This window comes from Impatiens glandulifera, chromosome 4 (assembly GCF_907164915.1).
Source record: "Impatiens glandulifera chromosome 4, dImpGla2.1, whole genome shotgun sequence".
NCBI classification, from domain to species: Eukaryota; Viridiplantae; Streptophyta; class Magnoliopsida; order Ericales; family Balsaminaceae; genus Impatiens; species Impatiens glandulifera.
The window spans coordinates 58,240,487-58,248,304 of NC_061865.1; positions in this window are offsets into that span (position 1 = coordinate 58,240,487).

Here is a 7,818-nt window from a genome sequence, read left to right on the forward strand (position 1 = left end):
AATAAACAGTTTTTAAAACTGAAATTAAAAATAATTCTTAAAAAATCTAATAAATATTTAATTTTATAAAACTGAATTTAAGAAAATAAATTTCTAAAATAAATTTGGGCCAGTTTGATTTCAAACCTAAATCTGGTTTTTGATCAATGAAAACTATATTTAAAATAATAATTATATATTAATGTAATTTGATATATAAAAGTTTGGACAAAATTAGTCGAAGTTATAAAATAATTTATAAAGGTAATGAAAATTAAATGTAAAAGTGAAATAAAATATATATAAAAAAGATGGATTTTGTTATTGTTTAATAATATGACAACTTATTAAAATTAAAATAAAAGTTCTTAATATATAATAATTTTACTAAGAAACTAATTTTTTAAACCACAATATTTTATAAAATACTATATTTGACATTTATCTGAAAGATTAAGTACTAGTTATTCTAATTTATTAATTATAATTATAGTTATAAATAATTGATATATATATATATATATATATATAATTTAAAAGCTAGCACGTTATAATTAGGACTGTGCAAAAAAACCGGAAAAACCGGTAACCCAACCGAACCGATAGTTAACCGGTTTTATTTTAACGGTTTATTGGTTAACCGGTTCTAGCGGTTCCAGTTAATCGGTTTTTACCGGTTAAACGGTTCGGTTTTCGGTTTCCTTATTTTCTAACGGTTTAAACCGGTAAACCGGTAATAATTTAATTATAGTTTTTATATTTTATAATTTGTATTAATTATTTAATAAATATATTTTATAGAATAATTTTAAAAAACATTATAATTCTATATAAAATTTACAAAAATAAATTAAAAATAATTGAAATAATTCATTAAAATATGTAAATTATTTTTAAGAATTATAAATTAACAAAATCAAAATAGTTAAGTAAATTAAAATTGGATGTCTTCAAAGTTCAACCTTCACTTTATGTTTTAACTTTCTTTTCAACACGTCCAATACGGAAACACTTAAAATCAAAGTTATAAATTATAATTTACCGATTTTACTTCCCGTCTACCGATTGAGAAGGGATTCTATCATATTCGCTTCTACTTGGTTGGTCAAAGACTAATCGACATAATGAATTTGAATTTTCTCAAGTAACATATAAAACCTAACCGAATAGCTATAAAATAATATTATTGTTACAATAAAATTATATATTATAAATATTCTAATATATCAATAAAATATATTATTATAATATAATATATTTATATTATATTATAATAATAATATAATATATTATATTAAAATAGAGAAAAAAAAGGTGGAGAATAGTATAATAAGAAAGTGCAAACAATAATTTACAAAAATATATTTTATAAATTTATTACTTAATTTAAAAAAAAATTGAATTATTGATTCCTGGTTAAACCGGTTAACCGTCCAGAACCGACCAAACCGTAGAACGAGAACCGGTAAAACCGATATCATTAACGGCCGGTTAACCGTTTGTAAAATAAAAAGCCAAAACCGGTATTAATCGGAACCGTTTAACTAGTTAACCGGTTAACCGGCCGGTTGAACACCCCTAGTTATAATCTCAAACTTTGATGATTTATATTTTATATGTACAATATGTTTTTCTGTAATTTTGTAAACGAACTTGTGAACTTTTTAATATTTTAAATAAGATTTTATTTTTGTCATTATTTGAATTTATTAATTATATAAAATTATAAATAATATATATATCATCACTTTAAGTATTATTTTGAAAAATATTCACTAACTATATCCATTGATACTTTTATTTAATAGTTCTAGGACCTCACTCGTCATTATCTTTGATCTTCTTTCTAATCCTAACTTTCTTATTTTACCAACATTTTCAGAAGGTTTCTTTGAGCCAAGTTCTAATTGTTGACTCTTTTTATTTTCAGTAAAATGTATATTTTTTAGTTATTACTTCATAATATATAATTTATCTAAAAAATAAATAGACTAATATATATTTTTGTCTTAATTTTGTTCTCAAATATTTGATTAAAGATATCTTTATGTTTAACAATAATCAATGTCAACAAATTTATAAATATATATTTAGTTATGTTATGTTTGAGTATATTATCTAATCTAAATTATAAATTAGACGAGATATTAAAAACAAATATTCTGAAATAAATTTCATTTTACAACTCAAAATCTAAAAGGTGTTTCTATAATATTAGATATAGTTTTTGCTCTAACTGGTTATCTATACATAACAACAGAATTAAGTATATGCCACAAATATTGTAAGGTGAAAGCACTTTAAGCAAAAATATACATAGATGGTCCAAAGTATATTGATAAAACAATAATGAAAACAAGAATATATCTAATTAATCAATTAAATATCATATAATAAACAAACATGGACTTTACAAATTAAAAAAAAAAAACTTTAATTTTATCCAAGCTAGCCCACAACTTGTACTAAGGGCAGTTGTATGCAGCTGGATGAGAGAAAGAGACTCACCTAGGTTATAACCTAGGCACCAGCTAATAAAAAGTATTTTTAAATATTCTTAAATTTAATGAATATTAGTGCCAAAAACATGTTGAGTGAAAAATATATATTATGTTATTGTCATCAAAACAAATTTATCTTTATAGAGAATTTGAGAATATGAAATATATTACATTTTTGTAAGATTTGAATGTGCATTTTAATCTAAGTAATTATAATATTGCAATATGCTTTTTTAATATCAAGATTGTGTTAAAAATTATGGGTAAATATTAGTTTCCAAATATATTGATATTTTGTGATTGTGTTTAGTGTTAATAACAAATTTATGAAATAAATTATTATTAATATTATTATTTTTCATAACTATTTCTTATTTTTGTAATGAACTAAAGTATATCAAAGCGGCGCAAACTAAAACCCTAAAACCTTATATATAAATAAGAGTATTGAAACCCTAAAATCATATATATAAATAACGAGTATTGAACGCCGCAGTATAAAAAATATCATAATATTCTCGTCAACACAATCAAAAGCATAAGGTGTTCTTGCAAATCTTGGATAGTGTTTAAGATCTAAAAAACGGTGAGTTATTTTACTTTGTTGGTTTTACTATCTACACTTTGTTATAATTCGACTAAAATGTTTATTTGTTTTTCTCATAACTTAATAAATCATTTCACATAAAAATCCAATTACCTACAATCATTTCTTTTCATGTATTTGAAGCTAGGAGAAACCTTAGAACAACTAGTCTACGATCAAATTTCAGTGCACATGTGATTTAGGGTTTCAATACTCTTATTTATATATAAGGTTTTAGGGTTTTAGTTTGTGCCGCTTCGATATACTTTAGTTCATTACAAAAATAAGAAATAGTTATGAAAAATAATAATTTTAAAATAGTAACTTAACGAGTGTCAAAATTTGAAAACATGTATTAGGAATAGACCATTAGGGTTTTGAAATGACTATATAAAGAGCCAATTGGATGTCTCTTTATTCAAGCCAACTTTCATTTGCCCCCTTTTATCCCTTGTATCCTCAATCCGATTAATCAAATCAGTTTCTCAGGTAAAGTAAAAATTCTTCTTTTTTTTTACCTTGCTCTATGTATTTTTATTATTTATTTGTTTGAAAATAGTTCAGATATGAAAACTCTATGTATTTATATATCCATTCATTATAAGTTCATATAGTTAATACATGATTTAGCAGATAAATTCTGAAATATATATATACAAATTTGTGTATCTAATTAGAAACATATATATATATATAGAGTTGTTTGTTTGGGGGATTTTTAGAGTTTTTTTTCGATCTATTGAAAATTATTAATTAAATAAATCAAGATATGTGTTACTAGATCTACTACTAGATAACTTAAAAGTATTATTATTTGTTGCAAGATTTTACTTTAATTATTTAGAACCATACATTTGTTGGTTTTAGGGTTTGTTGGAGGCCTATTTTGATATTGAAATTTATTTAATAAAAAAAACTAACTAGTATTATTGGATTTTTTTCATTTATTTGAACCTAGATCTTTGGAAATTCATTGATAGAGACACACAACATCTTATAAGTGTTTTATTTAATTTTTTTGCATTTTGCTTCTTGTTAATTTGGGTTTATTTTCTTTCTTGAGTACTTTTTTCATTATCATTTTAAGAGGTGACCTATACTTTAATTTATGGTGTTTTAATTCGAATAAGTTGTATTTCAATACTTTTGTCATAAATTTACAATGTCACAACATTTTATGCAAGAGATTTAACTTTGATTATTGTTTTTTTGTTTAGAAACCAGATTCATGTCTCCCCACGACATTTTAAGAGCGGCTATATCTGATAAAATAGAAAAGGATGATTTCTTTGGTGCACAACTTCTTGCTTTGGGATCAAAAACTCTTAAAGCCGATATTGAGAATCTTTCTCAGATAATAGCAGTCTGCCAAATCCACGTCGTCACTGCTGACGAAACTTTAGGAAACAAAAGGAATTGGCACAACATTCTTGACGTAGAGCCTGATGCCGATGAAGCTGCTATCAATGTCCAATACAAGAAACTCTCGCTATTGCTCCACCCCGATAAAAACAAATTTTATGGCGCAAACGCAGCTTTCATCTTAATAGGCGAAGCTCGTAGAGTTTTACTTGATGCTGTAAACGCAAACTCTCGTGACATTATCAAACAAGACAAAGCTCCTAAGGATGATATTGTCTCTCAAACTAAAGAGACATTCTGGACCAACTGCCCTATATGTTGTTTCTGGTTCAAATATTACAGAACTATCCTCAACAGGGTTACTCGCTGCGAAAATTGCAAGAATATTTTCCGAGCGTTTGAGTTGAAGGGGTTTACTATGCCACCTTCTAAGGAAGACCTAATTACCGACATGACTCAAGGTGGTAAAACTAAACAACCATGGGGTGGGAAGAGGAAATTGAAATCATTAATATTAGTGACGACGACGAGGAAGAACTTCCTAAGAACAAAAGATGCAGGGGAAACCAAACTTCAAATTTCTAAGTATTTGATTCCCTAGTTGTTGGTTTAATTTGGCTTGGATGGATGTTTTTATTAATTGCAAGAATATTTTCCGAGCGTTTGAGTTGAAGGGGTTTACTATGCCACCTTCTAAGGAAGACCTAATTATACCCGACATGACTCAAGGTGGTAAAACTAAACAACCATGGGTGGATCTTCGAAGGCAAGTAGTCGTAATGAAGATAAAGTAGATGGGAAGAGGAAGATTGAAATCATCGATATTAGTGACGACGATGAGGAAGAACTTCCTAAGATCAAAAGATGCAAGGGAAACAGAACTTCAAATCTCTAAGTATTTGATTCCCTAGTTGTTGGTTTAATTTGGCTTGGATGGATGTTTTTATTAATTGCATGATTTTGATTGAATTTTGGTGATGTTTTTTACATATGGGATTTTATGGAGTTTGTTTTTTAATTCATCTTTGGATCTTATTTATTACTTAGAGATACGAAGTTCTGTTTTCCCTCCACCTTCTGAACTTACTTAGGAAGTTCTTTCTCATCGTCATTAATAACGATGATTTCAACCTTCTTCTACCCATCTACTTTATCTTCATTACGATTACTTGCCTTCGAAGATTCACCCCATGGTTGGGTTGTTCATTTTTATCACTAAATATGCATGATTATACTTTATCTATGCCCAAAATTTGGATTTATTGGGAAACTACTCCGAAAAATCGGGTATATAGGTGACCGAAAATATCGGTTCCGAACCGACTTTACCCTGATCCATTTCAGATCCGATTAACTTTACAAGGAATCGATTTTATTAAAGATCTGTTTGATTTACAATTTTATTTTATAATTTTATAATTTTATAATTAAATTCGAATCCAAATTTTAAGGATCGTTTGTTTAAAAAGTAAACATTTTTACCATGATTCATTTGTTTTATAAACTAACTTAAAAAAAATGAGAGTGTAACTATTAACTAAATAAATATTATGTTCATAGTATTATATGTAAGCTCACTAATTTATTCGACATCGATTAAAAATATTTATTAAAAGAATAAGAAGATAATATTAAAAATAATGATTCTTTAAAAAGTTATAAAAATAGAATATTAAATTATTTATATAAAAAAATATTTATCATAATTTGTTTAGTTCAGGTATCCACTGATCAATAATCAGTGATCAATAATCGGGGTACTTACTATATCCGGATTTGGACCCAAAACTTTTTGTTCCTGATTTATCAGATCCAACTAGGCGGGTATCCGAATAGATGAAAACAAATAGGGGTAAAACATGAAAACATGAGTTATGATTTATAAATATACCTTTAGTTTTTTTAAATAATTACAAAATAGACAATTAAATTGGTTGTTATTTTTGTTTGCTCTCCGTCATTTGCATTTTCAAAATGTGACATTTTTTAAATAACAGTAATAAATAATATGACTATTGTTCAATTATTTAATAAATAATGTTAATATAATGTATTATAAATATTGTTTGTATTATTATTATAAATTTCATCACAATTTATTTTATATAATTTTTAACATTTAAAAAAAATGAAATAATGATAACGAATGTTAAAAATTATGATATTAATACTACTAATGGACTGTAATCAACATAATATAATCTTTATTAATATTATGTTAATTTTATAAGTCTATTATTATTAATATTTTGTTAATTACATCCCATTATACTAATAATTTTTTTTTTAATAAAAAACTATTAGTAAAATGGAATGTAATTAACAATATATTAATAGTAATAGTTTTACTAATAATAATAGACTAAAATTATCATAATATTAATAAAGATTATATTAATAAAGGAATAATATTACAGCTAATATCATATTAATATATTATACTAATATGTAACAAATTAGGTTTTAATTGATGTATTACCAAATTTTCATGAATTTTATTGTAATACAATTTTCTAAATAAGTTTTATCTGATATAGTCAACAAATATCTTATAAACTAATTTTCTAAATGGGAAGTAATTAACCTTCCACTAATAATAATATTAATAAGAAAATAAATTAATATTTGATGAAAATAAGTTTTAATTTTTTTTGTTCCATATAATAAAAAAATAACCAAAAACTTGACATAAAACCATTCATCATTATAAATAAGATCCAAAGATGAATTAAAAAACAAACTCCATAAAATCCCATATGTAAAAATGAGTGCATTAAATTTAGAAGATATAACTTAATGTTAAACTAGATCATTGTTAGATCATCACAAGGTGAGTGGAGCGACAAGCTCCCTTTGAAGTAAGGATATATTAGATTCATATTTTGTAGAAAGGACATTTATGTTTGTATTTCCGAAAGAAATGGGAAAGAAGAGATATGATTGCGGGTTTGATTCTACTATAAGCGTTTTGAATGGAATCGGACGATCATTCTACTTAATTCAAAAATATGTTAATTTTACTTAGTTCAAAAATATACTAATTCTACTTAATTCAAAAACATACCTATTAAAAAATGAAAAATAATAATTGATACAAAAATATGAAATTTAAAAAAATATATATTTTGCAAAAACTGAAAATAAAAAATAAACAATAAACAAATTAAATAAAATAAACAGTTTTTAAAATTGAAATTAAAAATAATTCTTAAAAAAACTAATAAATGTTTAATTTTAATAAAACTGAATTTAAGAAAATAATTTTCTAAAATAAATTTGGGTCAGTTTGATTTCAAACCTAAATCTGGTTTTTGATTAATGAAAACTATATTAAAAATAATAGTTATATATTAATGTAATTTGATATATAAAAGTTTGGGACAAAATTAG